General features: G+C 39.1%; 1 protein-coding gene across 4 annotated transcripts in view; it reads left to right on the top strand.

The window, feature by feature from the left end:
• Positions 1 to 13,216: 13,216 nt before the first annotated feature.
• Positions 13,217 to 21,044, top strand: part of LOC145525598 (uncharacterized) — a 94,384-nt gene continuing 86,556 nt past the window's right edge. The window contains exons 1-3 of one of the 4 annotated variants that reach the window (XR_014068317.1): positions 13,217 to 13,292; positions 13,725 to 13,831; positions 15,423 to 17,839. The gene's annotated coding sequence lies outside the window, so the exon portion shown is untranslated. Of the gene's footprint in view, positions 13,293 to 13,724; positions 13,832 to 15,422; positions 17,840 to 21,044 lie in introns of those variants that run through there. The other 3 variants (XM_081539054.1, XM_081539055.1, XR_014068318.1) reach the window with 3 other exon arrangements.

The raw sequence follows: 21,044 nt of genomic DNA, 5'->3' as shown, positions 1-21,044 counted from the left end.
AGAAATTTTGGCACAGCTCAGTAAGACAGTGATAGATTAAGCAAAGAAAAAATTAAGAAGGTCTTAAAGCCTGAACAAGAAAGCTAACAAGCTGAGTTAATAGATGCATTTATAGAATCAACCACAGTCTAGGGCACAAAATAGATCAGCAAATCTTAAAAATTCAGCATTGAACAGCCCATATCATCCAATCATAAACTGATTAAATCACAATCAAATAAAAATATTATTTTAAACATTCGTGCTAGAAATTTAAAATCCAAATCTTAGCTTGTTCTTGATGTAAAGAGAAATCACAATTTCTTAGAATAATCACAATTATCTAGAATAAGATATTAAAAATTAATTCACATAAAAATTTATAGGAAGCAGCAAAATGGTACTTGTATTAAATCTTTAAGTAAGAAAAGTTGAAAATAATACATGAACTGCTGCTGCTGCTAAGTCGCTTCAGTCGTGTCTGACTCTGTGCGACCCCATAGACGGCAGCCCACCAGGCTCTGCCGTCCCTGGAATTTTCCAGGAAAGAACACTAGAGTGGGTTGCCATTGCCTTCTCCGAAATACATGAACTAAACACCTAGAAAAAATGAAACTAAAATAAGCCTATAAAATGTAGAAGAAAGAAAAAATAAAGATGAGAGTGAATATTTAAAAATAAAATATTTTTAAAAGTATTAAGAAAATCAAAAGCTATTCTTTGGAAAAATCTAGTAAAATACACAAATCTCTAGAAAACCAATAAATAAAATAATGGGAATATGCACAAAGAAATATTATCAGAAAAAAGGGGGAACATAATTATGGAAACAGTAGAAAGTTTTAAAACTCATAAGTAAATATTAAATACAACTTAGATTCAAATTCATTCTTTAAAACAGACAGTATCCTATAAAAATATCATTTATTAAAATAGTCTCAGACTTTCCTGGCGGTTCAGTGGTTAAGACTCCATGAATCCAATACAAGGGGCATGGCTTTCATCCTTGATCAGGGAACTAAGATCCCATCTGTTGCTCAGTACAGCCAAAAAATAAATGAACAAATAAAACAGTCTCGGGGAATAACAGAAAATCTGAAAAAATCAATAACCATTAAAGAAATTGCCAAAGTAATCAATTCTTCCATTAGTAAGAGTGATGGTAGGGTAGAAAGACAGAAGGAAATTGTTTTGGAAGTAAGATGTAATGAATCTATAGGAATGAATCTATAGATAACTTGCATTTTGTAAAGACTGTTTCAGAGAACTGAATTTGAAACAAAGTTGTTCAATCCTTCTAGAAGGCTAGTTGGACCCAAAATGAAAAAGGACAATACAATTACAGCCTAAGAATTGTAAGTATTATGACTAGAGATGCAAAAGTCAGCTGAATTTAGCAGAATTTTCAATATGACCAAGTTCAGTTCCAGGATATAAGAATGGATGAATATCAGAAAACCTACTAATATTTTATGTGATATTAGCAGATAAAAGGAAAATTTTTGTCTGATGCAAAAATCTGATAAATTTCAGCATTTACTCATTCAAGATGGAAATTCTTGCTTGATAAGCTGGGCCTAAAGGGAAACTTCTTTAACCTAAAAGGAATTTCTGTTAAAAACTTGCATCAGACGGCACACTCGGTTGCAAAACTGTAATTCCATCACAATTAAAAGAGGAATAAGATAGATTTAATTGCCATTTGCTTTTCAGTCTTATGCTGAGGATACCATCCAGTGCAACTTCCCAAGACAAGAGAGGAAAATCTTAGGAAGTAGAAGGACTGAATCAAAACACTAACCTCCTTTTCACTTACCCTCTATTCTTCCAACCCCATCCATAGCAGATTTTCTGATATTCGTCCTTGAACTAAACTCTACTTGGTCATAATGAAAATTCTGCTAAGTTCAACTAACTTCTGCATCTCTATTCATAATACTCATAATTCTTAGACTATAATTGCACTGTCCCTTTTCCTTTGGGATCCAACTAACCTTCTAAATGGAAGGTTAACTTTCTTCCATTTTCAACTTTCTTCACACATACCCTTACTTCTTCTGGGGAATCAAGTCCCCACTCCATTCTGCTCTGAATCAGAGACACCCTCTCCTCTAAGTGTCACACAGAGAGAAAAGTGGTTAACTTGCCATTCCGTGGTTGGGGAAGAAGAGATATCAGAGGGGTCTTCATTCTGATTTATAAGTTTGATTTTTCTATAAGACTCTGAAAATTCCAGATAACTTCTGACAGGGTGGAAATTAACTTTCTCCTGAAATCCTTCATCAAATTACAGATGAGACTTTTTTCCCAGTTATATAACTTTGTCATTACTGTCATTTGTTGGATGGCATCACCAACTCAATGGACACGGGTTTGGGTAAACTCCAGGAGTTGGTGATGGACAGGGAGGCTCTGTGTGCTGCGATTCATGGGGTCACAAAGAGTTGGACACGACTGAGTGACTGAACTGAACGGAACTGTCATCTGTCCTTTATCTGGATTCAATTATAAGGCAAACCTTGGCAAAGAAGACCTCCATGGTAATCACCTTAACCCAATTCTTATGACTTTTTCCTGTCTAGGAAACAGGGGTGGGTGTGTGTGTGTGTCTGTGTGTGTGTGCGTGTGTGTTAGTAGCTCAGTCGTGTCTGACTGTTTGCAACTCCATGGATTGTAGCCTGCTAGTCTCCTCTGTCCACGGAATTCTCCAGGCAAGAACACTGGAGTGGGTTGCCTTTCTCTTCCCCAGGGAATCTTCCTGACCCAGGGATCGAACCCAGGTCTCCCACATTGCAGGCAGATTCTTTACCATCTAAGCCACCAGGGAACCTTTGTATCAACATCTGTCCTTGAAAATTATAGTTGTTCTTTGACTCAGCAATCATAGTCTTAGGAATTTACTCCAAGGAAACTATCAGATGTAATACAAGGATATTTGTCCCAACATTACCTATGATAGAAAATATTTTCAATTAATATAAATTTATACTATAGAAATCAGTAAATTATAGGCCATTAATCTCATAAAATGTTTTTCAGCCAATAAAGAAAAGATGATCCTGTAGGAAAATATTTATCAACGTGAGAAAAATGTTCTTGATATCTTGCTAAGTGAAAAAGCAGGTTGTACAATTTTCTTTGATAAATGTTATTATTATTTACATAGGCACCTGTGTGGAAAATTATTGAGAGGATCTATAACCAAACCTTTGCTTATCTCAGAATGGTGAGATTATAGTTATTTCTCTTATATTTGTTTGTTGTTTTTCATTGTGTTTTTCCATGTGTTCCAAATAAGAAAGAAAAAAATTAGCCCCTGATAACTGTCAGTTTGGAGCTGGACTATCTCTAGTAGCCAGATTTTAGTGTTCTACTGAGGAACATAAACCATTTGACGCCTTCATCTGTGACCACGATACAGCAAGACAAACACAAGACTATTCTCTAAACATGCCTGAGTGCAGACAAAAACAAACACGCTGAGCAAACCGCAAACAGCCACACACAGGGGCTGGGACCTCTTTGCCATTGATAACACAGCCCCTCCACTCTTTCCTAGATAAAAGCTATTAAGAACCCCAATCAAAAAGTTTCCCTTCCTCCACTCCTTAACAGCATCAATCCACAGCACACCTACAAAGTCCTTGAACCCTACCCCAAATAACCTAACACAGCTTAATTTCATAACGAGCCCTGAAGCACAGCCCTGGGATGCTTCCCAGAGACCTCCTTGGCCACGAGCAGATCAGTCTGTCTCTGTTTTACTGCAGCTCTGTTCCTTGCTGGCCTTTGGCCAAAGGTGGTCATTGACAAAGATGCATGCACTGAGTATGTTTCCTTTTGTCATTAAAATTATACATATTTAAAAATCAAAATTAAATAATCTCCAGGTGACTTTTGACCTCCTGCAAAGAGGTATACCCTCAATTCCCCTGGGTTCTTGTATCTATAACCAGCCACCCCTCCAGCCCAGCACAGGAGGCATCCGTAGGTATCATCATAGGAGCTCCATAGGTATCATCACCCAGGCTTGGAGTCGGTTCTCTGCCTCTGTAGTCATGGAGATCATCATTCTTGCCCTACTTGCCTCACGACAACAGTGTAAAGATGTGACACTGTTTATAAGTTATAAACAAACTTGAAAGTAGCTAAAGAGATAACCATTTAAGCAATAAAGAGTTGTCAAGTGACTTCAGCATATGTATAATGTTCTAAGTCCTATCAAAGAGCTCCAACTGAAAAGGAACTGAATCCTAAGTCTGTCTCTAAGCAAACAGGGAAATAACAGAATGGGGAAATTAACAAGATGGCACCAGTCAGGCCCTCTCCCCCTGCTCTGTAAACAATGACTTTGCAAGGTTGTGTAACAGCTGAGATCACTTATAGCACTGCGCATGCGTGTCACAAGGTACTCACTTGGTCATGGGTTACTCTGTGCGGTATGCCTGTATAAGCTTTACCTGGAAAAGCCCTGAAGGGTTGTATGCAGTTATGTTGTGTTATGTCTGCTGCTACGGCATCAGCCAGTAAAGAATAAACGTGTCTGCAGTTCCTACAGCTCCTTGCATTCTTTTCCAGCCTTGTAGCTCTCACCTTGCCTACCCTGGGTTCAGCGAACAGTGCATACAGACAGTGTGAACAATAAGACAGTTAGTGACATACAGAGGATCAGCAATGCAGGCATTCAGTTCAGCTCAGTTGCTCAGTCGTGTCTGACTCTTTGCGACCCTGTGGACTGCAGCACTCCAGGCTTCCCTGCCCATCACCAGCTCTAGGAGCTTGCTCAAACTCATGTCCATCGAGTTGGTGATGCCATACAACCATCTCATCCTCTGTCATCCCCTTCTCCTCCTGCCTTCAATCTTTCCCAGCATCAGGGTCTTTTTCAATGAGTCAGTTCATCAGGTGGCCAAAGTATTGGAGTTTTCAGCTTCAGCATCAATCCTTCCAATGAATGTTCAGGACTGATTACCTTTAGGATTGACTGATTGGATCAAGGATCATTTAAAATAATAGAAAATATCAACAATGATTTCCTCAGAAATCATCAAACAAGATAAATTCATTTATTTTGGACTTCCCTAATTCTGCTTAATAGGGAAAATCAATTTTAATCTAAGAAATTTAAAAAATCAAGTTATTTGTCCCCAAAGCAATTTTTCATACAGTTTTCTAAACCTTGGCATCAATTTTCATGCAGAACTATGAGTCATTTACCTCTGACTCAATTGACTGTTTTATTAAGTCAGTAGAAGGAGGGAAGAAAATAAGAGAAACCACACAGTATGTTAATATGTACTTCCATGCTAGAAACAATCATTTCTTAACTTCTAAGAGGGTAAGAATAATAGGGCAATGATCAGAAATGAAGAAATGTGGGGGTCACAAAATATTAACTTGGATAGCTTTTAAAAGCAACTAAACCAAAATGAATAGATGTAGAGATACCTCAATGTCAGTGGCATAGTTTACTATGTGACCTGTTTAAAACATTTTAAGAAGGTATTCTAGGTTAACGTTAACGTTGGAGTCTTAATGAAACTAAGGATTTCTCATAATGTTTTCTTTCTAAACATGATGAGTTTGATTTTTATTTTCTGTTTTCTTAAAAATAGAAATCAGCTGTTTTCATTTATAAATATTTTATTGAAAATGCGTTATGAGGGACTTTTAAACAAGCTCTTCAACAAACAACAGCAACAAACAAATGGAATCCTTGCCCTTCTTTGCAAAAAATCAGATGTTTCTCATCTCACTTTTTAAGATGTAAAAAGGGGACTAGTCTGCGGTCATAGATAAGGTTTCACAGAACTAAGATGCCAAGATTAAAATCTTTCTCCTACATGGCTATTTAATGCATTAATTAGGGAAAATAAGTTCAAAACTAGACTCCAAGAATTGAAACAGGTTACCTTTAAGCTGTATAAAAGACTACAGGGATCCCCTGGTCCTAGCAGGTAGCTGTTTGAGCTTTCAGGCTTCTTGTTTACACTGTAGATAATTGGAAATGTTTTGGTGGGCAGATGAGCCATTTGATGAGGACATGATACAGCCACTCACAGAGCCAACACTGGCACCACGCTGGTTTTGCCAGACCAGCGCACCACCTCAGCACGCCTTCACCACCCAGGGCTGTGCATCTCACAGAAACACCCCTCTGTGAAGGAACCTAGTACCATATTTTGGGGTTTTTTTTTTTCTTCTCTTACATTTCCTGTTGAAGGTCCTCATTTTTCCACTTATAAGTATCTGGCAAAGATTACAAAATAAATGAAATAAAGAGGAAAAGACTTGTCATATTTCAACATATAGAATTGGTTTGTAAGGGGACAAAAATCTCATGTGATATTTGTATCTAAGTAGAAAGCATCACACAATAATCTATCTTCCGCATCTTTTTTTCTTTTTTTAAATAAAACACTCCTGTTTTCAGACAATCTTTTTGGTCAGTGTTGTACACAATAGGTTGTATCTTCCTTTGACAAGTTGCCCTTGACACTTGTGATACCAGGACACTATAATCAGGGATTGTTTTCAAAATTGATACATTTCAGTGTTTACTGCAATTTTTAAATTGAAGATGATGAAAAGTGAGGAAATATGCGGTGACAGTCACAGGCTGAGTCAATTTCATGTTTAGAGACTCACACACTCCATTTCCTATTGCACTGTGTCATGATGCTGGAGGCATGATGCTGGATACACGTAAAGGATGTGCATCCTCATCACCAGAATGACTGAACAATGGAGGGGGCAGCCAATGCCTTCTCTTCTTCCAGAAGTTGGCAAATATATGAGTCTTGTGTACCTGGAAAGATGCCACTTCCTGTAATCGAATTAAGTCATATGGACCCTGTCTGGACCATAGCTCAGCCCAGGCAGGGGAGGGTTCTCCTTCTGTTGGGGTTTGAGTAGTCAAATAACAAAACCCCAGCTGAGATTGATGCGGCACAAGTTTCATTCAATGGCCAAAGGATGAAAAAGCAGGAGCTAAGTTCATAATCAACCTCTTGCCTATCTGGTAAGGGATTTAATTTTAAAGAATAAAGGTAAAGATAAGAGGAGGAGGAGTGAAATGGGGAGGTGTGTACATTAGTCTACCTGGGAAGGAGAAAACATTCTTCAAGGGAGTGGGGGCCACACCCTTTTTATCCTTTTATGGCTCTTTCTGCCTGGTCCTGGCTGCTGGTGGGCGTATCATTTCATATAATAATGTAGCCAAATCAGCATCCTGTGAGACTCAGGGTCTGTTGAAGGTCAGATTTGTTGTCATTTCTAAGCTGGTTCCTTTTTTTTTTTCAGTTTGTAACTTCTTTTCTTATCTCCGGACCCTTCAACTTAATGATTTACATTAACTCCTGCTAAGGGTGAGAGTTAGAGGATTTTAAGCAAAGACCTAGAGCATCTCTGGCAACATTCTTACCCTGGAACTACTTAGTACTCACTCTAGGTGAAGCCAGGGAACCCCAGACCACCGGTATTTAAGAGAAAGGTGGATTAGACCTTTTGGTGACTTGTAACTTTAATCTCTCACAATGTCCTGGACTTCACTAGATTGTCCTGGAGAGCTTTTTAAAAATACTTATCATTGATTGTGCTTCAGAAATTCTGATTTAATTTATCTGGCATGGGCCTGTAGTATCTGCATTTTTCAGGAAATTCTAGGGGATTCTCATATTCATCCACGATTGAGAACCACTGAATTAAACTATGGGTCCATCTCTGGTCTGTCTACTAAATACAAATTCTGGGGGGAAGTCCCTGGTAAATTGTGTTTGCCAAGCATTCCCAGAGCTCTAATATCAGCAAAGACTTTGCAGATTCAATGTTTAATTAGGTTCTTGCTGTAACCTGGCTTTGTGGTAGTGGCCATGAAGATGTTTTCTCCTTTGTGTGGTTTCGGGAGGTTAGAGGATTAACCCAAGTTCTTCTGGCCAGAAGTGACAGCTTGGGCCAGATCTTCTGCCTCAGAATCTCATATCCTACTGCTGTTTAACACACAGAATCTCAACTACATAGATGAGTGGTAAGTCTAGCTCTTGGCTAGATTCTAAGTACTTCACTCTTCTATTATACTTCCATATCCTCTTTGTGGATGAATGGCAGAGATTTCCCTACAATCTTGCACCCCTTTAATATTCCAAAGTCCCTTTTTAAACTACTTTTCTCCTTTGCTCCTTTGCACCGTCTGGCACACTGCATATTTTGCCACTGTTTATTTGGCTTCTGATGCTGTAGATGCCTTTCCTGCCAATGATGACTGCCATACAACCCTAGGGGACTGGCTTGGGATTCTCCCTCTAAATTAGAGGTCCTGGGAAGCTCTAGTGGGCAGAGCCCATTCATTGCTGCACAATCTGAATTCCTGAGCTGACCTGAGACAGCAGCCGTAAGCCCTCTAACTGTTCCCATTGTGCTCCTATTATATGAAGATTACTATGAGACTTAGGAGCAGAAAGACAAAGAGGAGTTCTTACTTTATTTATCTGTCTGGCTTATCGTCTGTCTCAAGCACTAGTGATTTTCATGTGTTGTTCACCACTCTCTGCCCAGTTCCTGGAGGTGGTCCTCAGGAAATAGTTTGAATGAGTAAATGTTTGAAACGCTGGAGGCTCCATCATCTCTAGGTAGCAGTTTTCTTAGTTCTTTAATGCTTTGCCCCCACAATATTTCCTAAACTACCCAATGGCCAATCTGGTCTAGTTTCTAGCTCTGTTTTGCCTTTATTATGATTTGTTAAAATCCTTCAGGCTAGACTTCAGCAGTACGTGAATTGAGAAGTTCCAGATGCATAAGATGGGTTTAGAAAAGGCAGAGGAACCAGAGACCAAATTGCCAACATTCGTTGGATCATAGGGAAAGCAAGGGAATTCCAGAAAAACATCTATTTCTGCTTCATTGACTACACTAAAGCCTTTGACTGTGTGGATCACAGCAAACTGGAAAATTCTTAAAGAGATGGGAGTACCAGACCACCTTACCTGTTTCCTCAGAAACCTGTAGATGGGTCAAGAAGCAACTGTTAAAACCTTAATGAACAACACACTGGTTCAAAATTGGGAAAGGAATAAGTCAAGGATGTATTATTGTCACCTTGCTTATTTAACTTCTATGCAGAGTACATCCTGCAAAATGCCAGGCTGGATGAATCACAAGCTAGAATCAAGACTGCCAGGAGAAATATCAAGAACCTCAGATTTGCAGATGATACCACTCTAATGGCAGAAAGTGAAGAGGACCTAAAGAGCTGTTTGATAAGTGTGAAAGAGGAGAGTGAAAAAGTTGTCTTAAAACTCAAGACTAAGATCATGGCATCCAGTCCTATCACTTCACGGCAAATAGAAGGGGAAAAAGTGGAAGCGGTGATGGATTTTCTTTTCTCAGCCTGCAAAATCACTGTGGATAGTGACTGAAGACATGAAATTAAAATGTGCTTGCTTCTTGGAAAAATTATGGCAAACCTAGACAGCATATTAAAATGAAGATCTATTACTTTGCCGACAAAGGTCTGTATAGTCTAAGCTATGGCTTTTCCAGTAGTTATGTATGGATGTAATAGTTGGACCATAAAGAAGGCTGAGCACTGAAGAACTAATGCTTTCAAGTTGTGGTGTTGGAGAAGACTCTTGAGAGTTCCTTGGAGAGCAAGGAAATCAACCCTGAATATTCATTGGAAGGACTGATGCTGAAGTTGAAGCTGCAATACGTCGGCCACCTGATGTGAAGAGCTGACACATTGGAAAAGACCCTGATTCTGGGAAACATTGAAAGTAAAATGAGAAGGGGGCAGCAAAGGATGAGATAGTTATATAACATCACCAATTCAATGGACATGAATTTGAGCAAACTCAGGGAGATAGTGAAGGACAGGGGAGCCCGGCATGCTGCAGTCCATCGGGTTGCAAAGAATCAGACACAACTTAGCAACTGAAAAACAACAACAACAATGATTTGTTAAATAGGTTTCTCTTCCATCATTGAGTGAGACGTTCAGTTTTATGGTTAATATAGAGACAAGAGGGAACAATCTTTTGTTGTTTATTTCAATAAAAAAACACAAACACAAATATATCAAAGGAGAAAAAAATGTAAGACTCTTCTCAATAGGCATGCTATGCTCCATTTTTCTTATCATGTATTTGTCTCTGGAGATCAGCTTCTTCCAGAGGAGACCAAGGATGGGAGCTCCGCATACCAAAGCTTTGAAACAGTGTGATATGAAGAGATGTGCTTTTGGCCTAGTAGGAATGGAGCTTTCCAAATTTGTGGTTCAACTTTACAATGAGAGAGAACTGATGTCAGTTAGGAAAGTGGTTTATTTTCTCTAGAGGTTATATTGAAATGTTCACTGGCATTTCATTTAGTGATAATGAAAATGGCAAAAATAAATGTGCATTAGTCTATTTTATTTGAGATGGGATCAAAGATCTCTCCTGCGTGCTGGACACACCATGGCCTTACCAGCCAAGAGGGGGATGACTAAATAGGAATCTGTTGCAAATACTCAATCAGTACATATGATCTGAGTTTCAGAAACAGAATTTCCAATCCCTGTAATTCTACTGTGCACCATTATTGGTGGAGGTTGCCAAACTGAGAAAAAATAAAATACAAAGCAGTTGAACACACCCTTACATAATACATAGTTTTTATTCTGCCAGCAACAAAACATCCTCAGAAGACCCAAAGATCCACATTCCTAAGGACCATGGCTGACATTGATTGACTGTTTTCTAATGCATTTTCCAAGCTACCTGGTCGAATGTGTTCACCGCAAATCTGGCTCAAATTCTAGCCAGTCCTTCTGAGTCATCCCGCATGACTATCCTCATCTGCACCGTGCTTTTTGCTCAGCTGATGTTATTTCAATTGGACTTTCTAATTCATCCTTTTGGGTTGATGTGATGCTCTGTAAAGGCCCCTTCCGCCTATTCCATGGACTCTGCCTGGTACCCCCTCAACTGTTGAGGGTAGAGACCCTATGTCTTCCTATCCTGAAGTCAGTTAATATTCTGTACACAATAGGAGCCCAATGAGTGCAGTGAGAGGACCTGTGGCCACTGTCCCACAGCTGGCTGGGTTTGGGGCCATGCAGCACTGGGTCGTCTCCCACCCGGGGAGGTTCCCAGGGCCTCTAACTTAAAGGGAGGAGCCCATGCTCCCCTAGCATCATACAGTCACCACAGGTGGCAGTAAAGGCATTTTGCACAATGAGGAGTCAGGTGGGTGTTCAAAAAGAAAGACCTGTCAGTGGAGGGCCTAACTAGACGGCCACGTGGGCCTCAGTCCTTCCTGGCTGCGTGGCCTTTACCGTTATGGTCAGAGAGCAGAGTCCTAGGGAGCTGAGTTGGTCCCCATTGCTATGTTAAACCACCATCTGCTCGCCTTCTAGCCTCCCACAGACCAGCTCTTTCTTCCTTTCTCCTTCCTGATTCTTCTCCCTTCACCTATCCTCCCCTTCTTTTCTTTGCTGCCTTCACCATTTGTGGAGAATTTCCCACAAGGCTTTATGTCCAAGGCCAGGAAGAGTCAGAGGTGAGCACAACTTGATCTCTGCCCTCTAGAAACTTCAACCACCTTCGGGAAACGAGGCCTGAACCTGGGCAGGAGCTAGAGGATACAGTCAGGTGGGTGGAGTGTTTAGTGAAGAGACATCTTACAAAGATGTTGATAGTGTTAGGGGAACTGAAAAGGATTGAGAAAACCCAAGAATCAGCAGTACAGGGAAGCCAGGACCACCCTTAAGCCCAGAGAAGCAAAGAAAGAGTCAGAAAGAATTACGGTCGTGGAAGAGGGGCTGACCTGAAAGACATGTGGCCTCATGGTCTCCATATGGATGCTTCCTTGCTCCTCAGTTCCCTCTGCCTCATCTGTTGCTCCCCTCCAATCTCTCCCCATAGCCCTAACTCAAGCCTTTATTCTCTGCTGTCTCTTCTTTTCTCCATCAGAAGACTCTGCCCCTACCTGATAGTCATAGGCACCCTCATCAAATAATGTGTACAAAATAGTGCATTTATAAATGCTTATACTAATGGATTAAAGTCATATTCTCATTTAAGAAAATAAAAAGCTATACTCTCACGTTTATCTATACAAGTTCAGAGACAGGATTTTGTGTCTAAAGTGATGGACAACAATGAGAGGGCTGATAGAAACCAAAGAATACAGAAAAATCCAAAGAAGACAGGGCACAGAAGCCCAGAGCAAAAATAAACACTAATTTAACAGTGCAAGATAAATTAATAGAGAGAAATCAAAAAAGATGAGACAATGAGATGAGATGAGTGAGATAGGGTTGTAAGGGACCTACACAAGTGCTTTTTGAATTCATGGCAAATCCCTGGTGGCTCAGAGGATAAAGAATCTGCCTGCAATGCAGGAGACCCAAGTCCGATCCCTGGAGAAGGAAATGGCTACCCACTCTGGTATTCTTGCCTGGAGAATTTCATGGACAGAGGAGCCTGGTGGGCTACAGTCCATAGGATTGCAAAGATTCAGACATGAGTAAGCAATTAACACTATTCCTACTACATTACTTCTATCTCCCAAGCAACTCATCTGTAAAATTGTTTGTCTCAAGTACATTTGGTTAAGACCAGCATGGGAACAATAAAAGTCATAGTAATCAAAATTATACTGTTTCCTAAACATGCTATATTATCCATTTTATATTTAGTTACATTGAGCTTTGACACGTGCAGAATTCCATCAAAACACCCTTGTGTAATTTCATGAGAAGTACATTTCACAAAAACTGCTTGGCTGATCTTGAAGGAACCGTTCTCTGAGCCCATTTGCTAGGCTGCTGCCTGGAACATGGTGTGGGACTGGGATGAAATCCATGATGGGATTGGCAGGTGGTTAGCCAGCTTTGGACAGAATATTTCAAATAAACACCTGTATGTTACTTTAGAATCTTCTGCAGTTTTGACTTTAATAGATTTTAAATATTTCAAACACGTTTAAAGTTCACATGCTTTTAGGTTTTACACCAAGGCTCAAACTGGAGCAAGTGGTTTTTGTTTCTGTTTGTTTTCTTCCTGCTATTTCAATGAGAAGCTGCAAGACTTGCTTTTAGTTCCATAGTCACCATTGAACAGCAGTGCCTGTGGATCATCTTCCTGGACCGGGCTGACATGAGAACTGCAGCACAATCCAGAGGTTTGCCACATCCATCTGGTCATTTGATTGTGACATTTCTGTGTACTCCTCTGACATCACTAACTTCCAAGCCACCCTCAGAGACCTGGCTCTCAGCTTTCCTTGGCAGCTGTGAAGACTGGACATCATAAAGGAGCTTGCCAAAAAGCCACGTAAGTGCCTCTAGAACTGAAATTCCGAGCTCTTCTCCATTAGCAGACAGACAGTACTGACACTTGAAACATGACACTAATTAAATGCCCAGACAAGTAGAATACCGTCTTGGTGCTGATTGAACAAAAGAATACATATTTAACTGAGTCTGTAAATATCTTACCTACAGGAAGACATAGAAAACTGTGGTGATTATGATTGATTTTCTGCTATTTCTTAGAAATATACTAACCCAGTAGTCATTTTATTTGTCATATCACAATGGAGTTAATGATGTTTTGGTTTGGGTTTGTTAACACCAGGGGTGGCTTGCGTTTGGGATTTATGCACTACAGGATTTTGTCCATTCTGAGAGATTTTTTTTTCTGTGACTTTCCCAAGCCCATTTTTAACATTTCGATGTTTCCATCCTATTGATCCCTCCCCTGCAGCTTGAATGTCCAGGGCAGGAAGTTGAGCAAGTTGGAGGCCTGAGCAATGTAGAAATCCATGGAAAGGTGGCTGGAAAGCGCAGTGACTCATAGCAAAGTATTTGATGGCAAGTACATTTGGTTATGACCAGTGTAGGAACAATAAAAGGCACAGTAATCAAAATCACACTGTTTCCTAAACATGCTATATTATCCATTTTGTATTTAATTATGTTGAGCTTTGACCCATGCAGAATTCCATCAAAATGGGTTTCCGGATTACTTGCTCATCACTCTGAATTGATGGCCTGGGGTCATCATAATGATAATTACTTTGTAGTTTAAAAAGTGTTTCTGGGCACAATATTTTTCCAGACCCTCAACCTTGTGAGGTAGGCATTACTACCATGAACATCTCAACAGATATTTGAACAGCAGATCTGCCAGAAGACTAAGGATGTCTAGAGAACAGGGCAGGTGTGCAGTAGCCCAGAGCTGAACAGCTCTAGCTCAGAGTGCAGAGAATCAGATGTGGGCTCCTTTACCAATTTTGTATACGATGAATCCATCTTCAGAGAGCCAACCTCTCAATGCCTGGGGCATCAGGCATCAATAGCTTTGGCTCAGGATGCTCGTGGCACATTGCTTCTTAAGATGCAGACTTCTCCCTCCTGCCACCCCACATGCCCATGAATATTCATTTTCTTGAATATGAAAAAGCACTGCTCTGCAGATGAACTCTAGGTCTTTGCCACCATTACTCATGATGCCAGGGCTTCAAAGCGCTGACCTTCATGCCCTTCCTTCTACGCCTCTCTCTTTTATCTTGTTTCCCCTTGCTTCTCTGCTTTCCTGCCCATATAATCTTGGGCAGATTATTTCACTTTCCTGAGCTCTAATTTCCCAATATGTAAAATGAGAGTGATAAAAATAGCATTGACTTCCTAGGATAGTTATGCAGTTTGAATGAATTAATACCTGGAAACAGGTATCTAGTACATAGTAAACACTAAGTAAATGTTATCTGATACTGTTGTTTCACTTATATATAAAAACATCCATACAGAGATGTTTCCTTCAGGCCAGTTACTGAGTTAACCTAAAAACACTCATGGGGGCTGATCCTTTTAAAATTTCTAACATGGGTTCTAGGGCTGCTGTTTGGTTTGGGATTTTTTTTCTCTGCTAAATTCCTTCCTCAGTTTTTGGATATTAACTGGGGCCTTGTTTGAGTTGCCAGGAGTTCAGTTTCTGAATAAAGTTTCCTGAAATAACAGGAAAGCAAATTTATTCCTGTGAGTACATTGCTTAAGCCTGCAAGAGTCTCATTTACTTTGAAATGATACCCAAAGAATGTGTGGGAGCTGAAGAAAACTGACTAAAGAAGCCCCTAAATGATTAAAAGTTTTGGAAAGAAATGTGTGAATATACCCAAGGTTCTATGGCCTTGAGAAAAGGATGTTGATGGGAGATATGACCATAGTCTTCAAATATTTCTGTACTTATTAAGAAAAGGATCCTAGCTGGCTTCTCTCTCAAGGCTCAGATAAGAAACTAGTCAATTTTATTTATTTTTTTCATGCTTTCTTATTGAAGTATAGTGAATTTGCAATATTGTGTTAGTTTCAGGTATACTATAAAGTGATTCAGTTGTATATATAATATATAATTAGTAATTATATGATACTAATGCAATTAATATAATTATATAAATTACAGTGCGCAGGACTTCCCTGGTGGCCCAGTGTTTAAGAATTCATGCTTCTGATCTTTTCTGATCACAATGCAGTAAGATTAGATGACAAGTACAGGAAAAAAACTATTAAAAATACAAACATTTTTGTGTACGGTGTTAGGAAGTGTTTATGGAGGCTAAATAACACACTTCTGAATAACCAACAAATCACAGAAGAAATCAAAAAAGAAATCAAAATGTGCATAGAAATGAATGAAAATGAAAACATGACAAACCAAAACCTATGGGATTCAGTAAAAACAGTGCTAAGGGAAAGGTTCATAGCAATACAAGCTTACCTCAAGAAACAAGAGAAAAGTCAAATAAATAGCCTAAATTTACACCTAAAGCAACTAGAAAAAGAAGAAATGAGGAACTCCAGGGTTTGTAGGAGGAAAGAAATCATAAAAATTAGGGCAGAAATAAATGAAAAAGAAACAAAGGAGACCATTTGAACAATCAACAAAACTAAAAGCTGGATCTTTGAGAAGATAAATAAATTAGACAAACCATTAGCCAGACTCATCAAGGAAAGAAAGGGAGAAGAATCAAATCAACAAAATTAGAAATGAAAATGGAGAAATCACAACAGACAACACAGAAATACAAAGGATCATAAGAGACTAATATCAGCAACTATATGCCAATAAAATGGACAACTTGGAAGAAATGGACAAATTCTTAGATAAGTATAACCTTCCAAAACTGAACCAGGAAGAAAGAGAAAAATCTTAACAGACCCATCACAAGCATTGCCCATTGAAACTGTAATCAGAAATCTTCCAACAAACAAAAGCCCAGGACCAGACGGCTTCACAGGTGAATTCTACCAAATATTTAGAGAAGAGCTAGCACCTATCCTACTCAAACTCTTCCAGAAAATTGCAGAGGAAGGTAAACTTCCAAACTCATTCTACAAGGCCATCATCACCCTAATACCAAAACAAAGATGCCACAAAAAAAAGAAAACTACAGGCCAATATCACTGATGAACATAGATGCAAAAATCCTTAACAAAATTCTAGCAAACAGAATTGAACAACGTCTTAAAAAGATCATACATCATGACCAAGTGGACTTTATCCCAGGGATGCAAGGATTCTTCAATATTTGCAAATCAATCAATGTGATACACCACGTTAACAGATTGAAAGATAAAAACCATATAATTATCTCAATAGATGCAGAGAAAGCCTTTAACAAAATTCAGCATCCATTTATGATAAAAACCCTCCAGAAAGCAGGCATAGAAAGAACATACCTCAACATAATATAAGCTATATATGATAAACCTACAGCAAACATTGTACTCAATGGTGAAAAATTGAAAGCATTTCCCATTAAGTCAGAAACAAGACAAGGGTGCCCAATCTCACCACTACTATTCAACATAGTTTTGGAAGTTTTTGCCACAGCAATCAGAGAAGAAAAAGAAAAGGAATCCAGATTGGAAAAGAAGTAAAACTCTCACTGTTTGCAGATGACATGATCCTCTACAAAGAAAACCCTAAAGAAATCACCAGAAAACTACTAGAGTTAATCAATGAATATAGTAAAGTTGCAGGATATAAAATTAACACACAGAAATCCCTTGCATTCCTATACACAAAAAATGAAAAAACAGAAAGAGAAATTAAGGAAACAATTTCATTCACCATTGCAACGAAAAGAATAAAATACTTAGGAATAAATCTACCTAAAGAAACAAAAGACCAAGGTATAGAAAACTATAAAACACTGGTGAAAGAAATCAAAGAGGACACAAATAGATGGAGAAATATACCATGTTCATGGATCAGAAGAATCAATATAGTGAAAATGCATATACTACCCAAGCAACCTATAGATTCAATGCAATCTCTATCAAGCTATCAACAGTATTTTTCAGAGAACTAGAACAAATAATTTCACAATTTGTATGGAAATACAAAAAACCTCAAATAGCCAAAGCAATCTTGAGAAAGAAGAATGGAACTGGAAGAATCAACCTGCCTGACTTCAGGCTCTACTACAAATCTACAGTCATCAAGACAGTATGGTACTGGCACAAAGACAGAAATATACATCAATGGAACAAAATAGATAGCCAGAGATAAATCCATGCACCTATGGACATCTTATCTTTGACAAAAGAGGCAAAAATATACAATGGAGAAAAGACAATCTCTTTAACAAGTGGTGCTGGGAAAACTGGTCAACCACTTGTAAAAGAATGAAACTAGAACACTTTCTAACACCATACAGAAAAATAAACTCAAAATGGATTAAAGTAAACATAAGACCAGAAACTATAAAACTTCTAGAGGAAAACATAGGCAAAACACTCTCTGACATAAATCATAGCAGGATCCTCTATGACCCACCTCCCAGAATACTGGAAATAAAAGCAAAAATAAACAAATGGGACCTAATTAAAATTAAAAGCTTTTGCACAACGAAGGAAACTATAAGCAAGGTGAAAAGATAGTCTTCAGAATGGGAGAAAATCATAGCAAATGAAGCAACTGACAAAGAATTGATCTCAAATATATACAAGCAGCTCATGTAGCTCAATTCCAGAAAAATAAACGACCCAATCAAAAAATGGGCCAAAGAACTAAACAGACATTTCTCCAAAGAAGACATACAGATGGCTAACAAACACATGAAAAGATGCTCAACATCACTCATTATCAGAGAAATGCAAATCAATACCACAATGAGGTACCATCTCACGCCAGTCAGAATGACTGCTACCAAAAAGTCTACATACAATAAATGCTGGAGAGTGTGTGGAGAAAAGGGAACCCTCTTACACTGTTGGTGGGAATACAAACTAGTACAGCCACTATGGCGAACAGTGTAGAGATTCCCTAAAAAACTGAAAATAGAACTGCATGTGACCCAGCAATCCCACTGCTAGGCATACACACTGAGGAAACCAGAATTGAAAGAGACACGCGTACCCCAATGTTCATCGCAGCACTGTTTATAATAGCCAGGACATGGAAGCAACCTAGATGTCCATCAGCAGACGAATGGATAAGGAAGCTGTGGTACATATACACAATGGACTATTACTCAGCCATTAAAAAGAATACATTTGAATCAGTTCTAATGAGGTGGATGAAACTGGAGCCTATTATACAGAGTGAAGTAAGCCAGAAAGAAAAACAGCAATACAGTATACTAACGCATGTATATGGAATTTAGTAAATCGGTAAAGATAACCCTGTATGCGAGACAGCAAAAGAGACACAGATGTAAAGAACAGACTTTTGGACTCTGTGGGAGAAGGCAAGGGTGGGATGATTTGAGAGAATAGCACTGAAACATGAATATTATCATATGTGAAATAGATTGCCAGTCCAGGTTCAATGCATGAGACAGGGTGCTCAGGGCTGGTGCACTGGGATGACCCTGAGGGATGGGCTGGGGAGTGAGGTGGGAGGGGGGTTCAGGATGGGAGACACAGGTACACCCATGGCTGATTCACGTCAATGTATGGCAAAAACCACCACAATATTGTAAAGTAATTAGACTCCAATTAAAATAATTAATTTTTTGAAAAAAGAATTCATGCTTCCATTGCAGAGGGCACGAGTTCAATATCTGATTTGGGAACTAAGATCCCACATGCTGCACGATGTGGCCAAAAATAATTAAAATAAAATTATATAATTATTATTATGTATTAAGTTTATATATATATATATATTAGTTAGTGTTACTCAGTCGTGTCCAGCTCTTTGCAATCCCTTGGACTGTAGCCCACTAGGCTCCTTTATACATGGAATTCTCCAAGCAAGAACACTGCAGTAGGTAGCCATGCCTTTCTCCAGGGATCTTCCCAACTCAGGGATAGAACCCAGGTCCCCTGCATTGCAGGCAGATTCTGTACCATCTGAGCCATCAGGGAAGCCATACACACACACAGACACATATATATGTATATTTCTTTTTCAGATCTTTTTCCATTAGAGGTTTTCAATGTTTTTTCTTGAAGTCATTCTCAGCGGTGGGGTTCTGTGATGGAGTCATGACTACATTAGATCCTCAGATAATTTATCCAGCTCTAATTTTACTTCCTTGTTGAATCTGGAATGGGTCAACAGGGCTGCCTTCCTTTTAAAGGCTTAGCACATGTAAACCCATGGCTGATTCATGTCAATGTATGGCAAAAACCACTACAATACTGTAAAGTAATTAGCCCTCAACTAAAATAAATAAATTTATTTAAAAAAAAATAAAGACTTAGAGGAGAATCTGTTTCTTTGCCTCTCATCTTCTAAAGGCTGTCTGCATTTCCAACTCATGGACTCACCTTCTACCTCTAATTCCAACCGTGTAGTCTCTTCCTTTCTCTCTCTGCTCCATCATCACACTAGCTCATATCCTTCCTCTGATCCTCCTACCTCCTTCTTATTGGAACTCTCGCTCTTACAGAACTATATTGGAAACAGCAAGATAATCCAGGAAAAGTTCCCTAATTCAAGGTCTTTAACTTAATCACATCTTCAAAATCCCTTTTATTTAAGGTAACGTATTCACAGGTTCCAGAGATTGGGATGTGGACACCTTTGGGGCTTACATTTTCCTTCCTGCCATACCATCAATGGGTTCACACTACACAGATGCCAGAATTACAGTGGCTCTGCATTCTCCCGCTTCCTGGACACCTGAAGAGCTGCCTCCCATCTCTACCCTGACCCTAAAAGCTCTCTCAGATATTTATTGGAACCTTTAGGGATATATTTCATATTCTTGCCTTCTTGGATGGGGAGTGCAGAGGGTGCCTCTCTAAGGACAGTGCAGCTATGTCTTCTTGGAAAACACTGATTTCCTACTACTCTTATGAACTGGCTTAGGAAAGAAGTCACTTGAAGCGTTGTCCTCGAGTTGAGTCCTAGAGACAGCCAGCAGCAGATTCATCCAGCAAATTTGATCAGTTGTACTATCTTGGCTGAACACTCAACCTACAGAATGAGACAATGCGTGTGTACAATTTGCTTTAAAAGTCTGCTTAGAAATAAGCTTTTTCCCAAGGTAGTGTTTTCCTAAGGTTTGAGATTCTTTGGCTTAACAAACTATATTATCATTATGCAGAAAAACAAAATATCTCCTTTCTTTTGTCTCCTAGAAACAATGTTTCACCTTCCTTAGCATGTTTTTTTTTTTAGGTATCTCCATTTCCCTAGAGCATCCCTGAAGCTTCAGTCAACAAAAAACTCTAAATCTGGTCATCACTACCATCATCAGTTTATGTCAGATTCTCCCAAACAATTAATTGTGTGTGTGTGTGTGTGTGTGTGTGTGTGTGTGTGTGTGTGACTCTTTGTGACCCCATGGACTGCCAGGCTTCTGCAAGGATACTGAAGTGAGTCATCATTTCCTCCTCCGGGGCATCTTCCCAACCCAGGGATCAAAACCCTCCTCTCTCGCATCTTTACCACTAGCGCCACCTGGGAAACAATATTTGGCTTAAATATTTGCTTCCTCAAAGCACTATTGTGTATGTGTTTATTCTTTAAGTAAGTCAGAGAAAAATATTTCTAAAATGTATAAACTCTAAGGCAACTTGGAGGTAGCCTGAAATGTTACAAAACCAAGGCAGGCAATCACTGGGT

This window comes from Giraffa tippelskirchi, chromosome 11 (genome assembly GCF_054371585.1).
Source record: "Giraffa tippelskirchi isolate mGirTip1 chromosome 11, T2T-mGirTip1v1.2.pri, whole genome shotgun sequence".
NCBI classification, from domain to species: domain Eukaryota; kingdom Metazoa; phylum Chordata; class Mammalia; order Artiodactyla; family Giraffidae; genus Giraffa; species Giraffa tippelskirchi.
The sequence above is the reverse complement of the archived record's forward strand: the minus strand, read 5'-3'. Positions and strand labels throughout refer to the sequence as shown.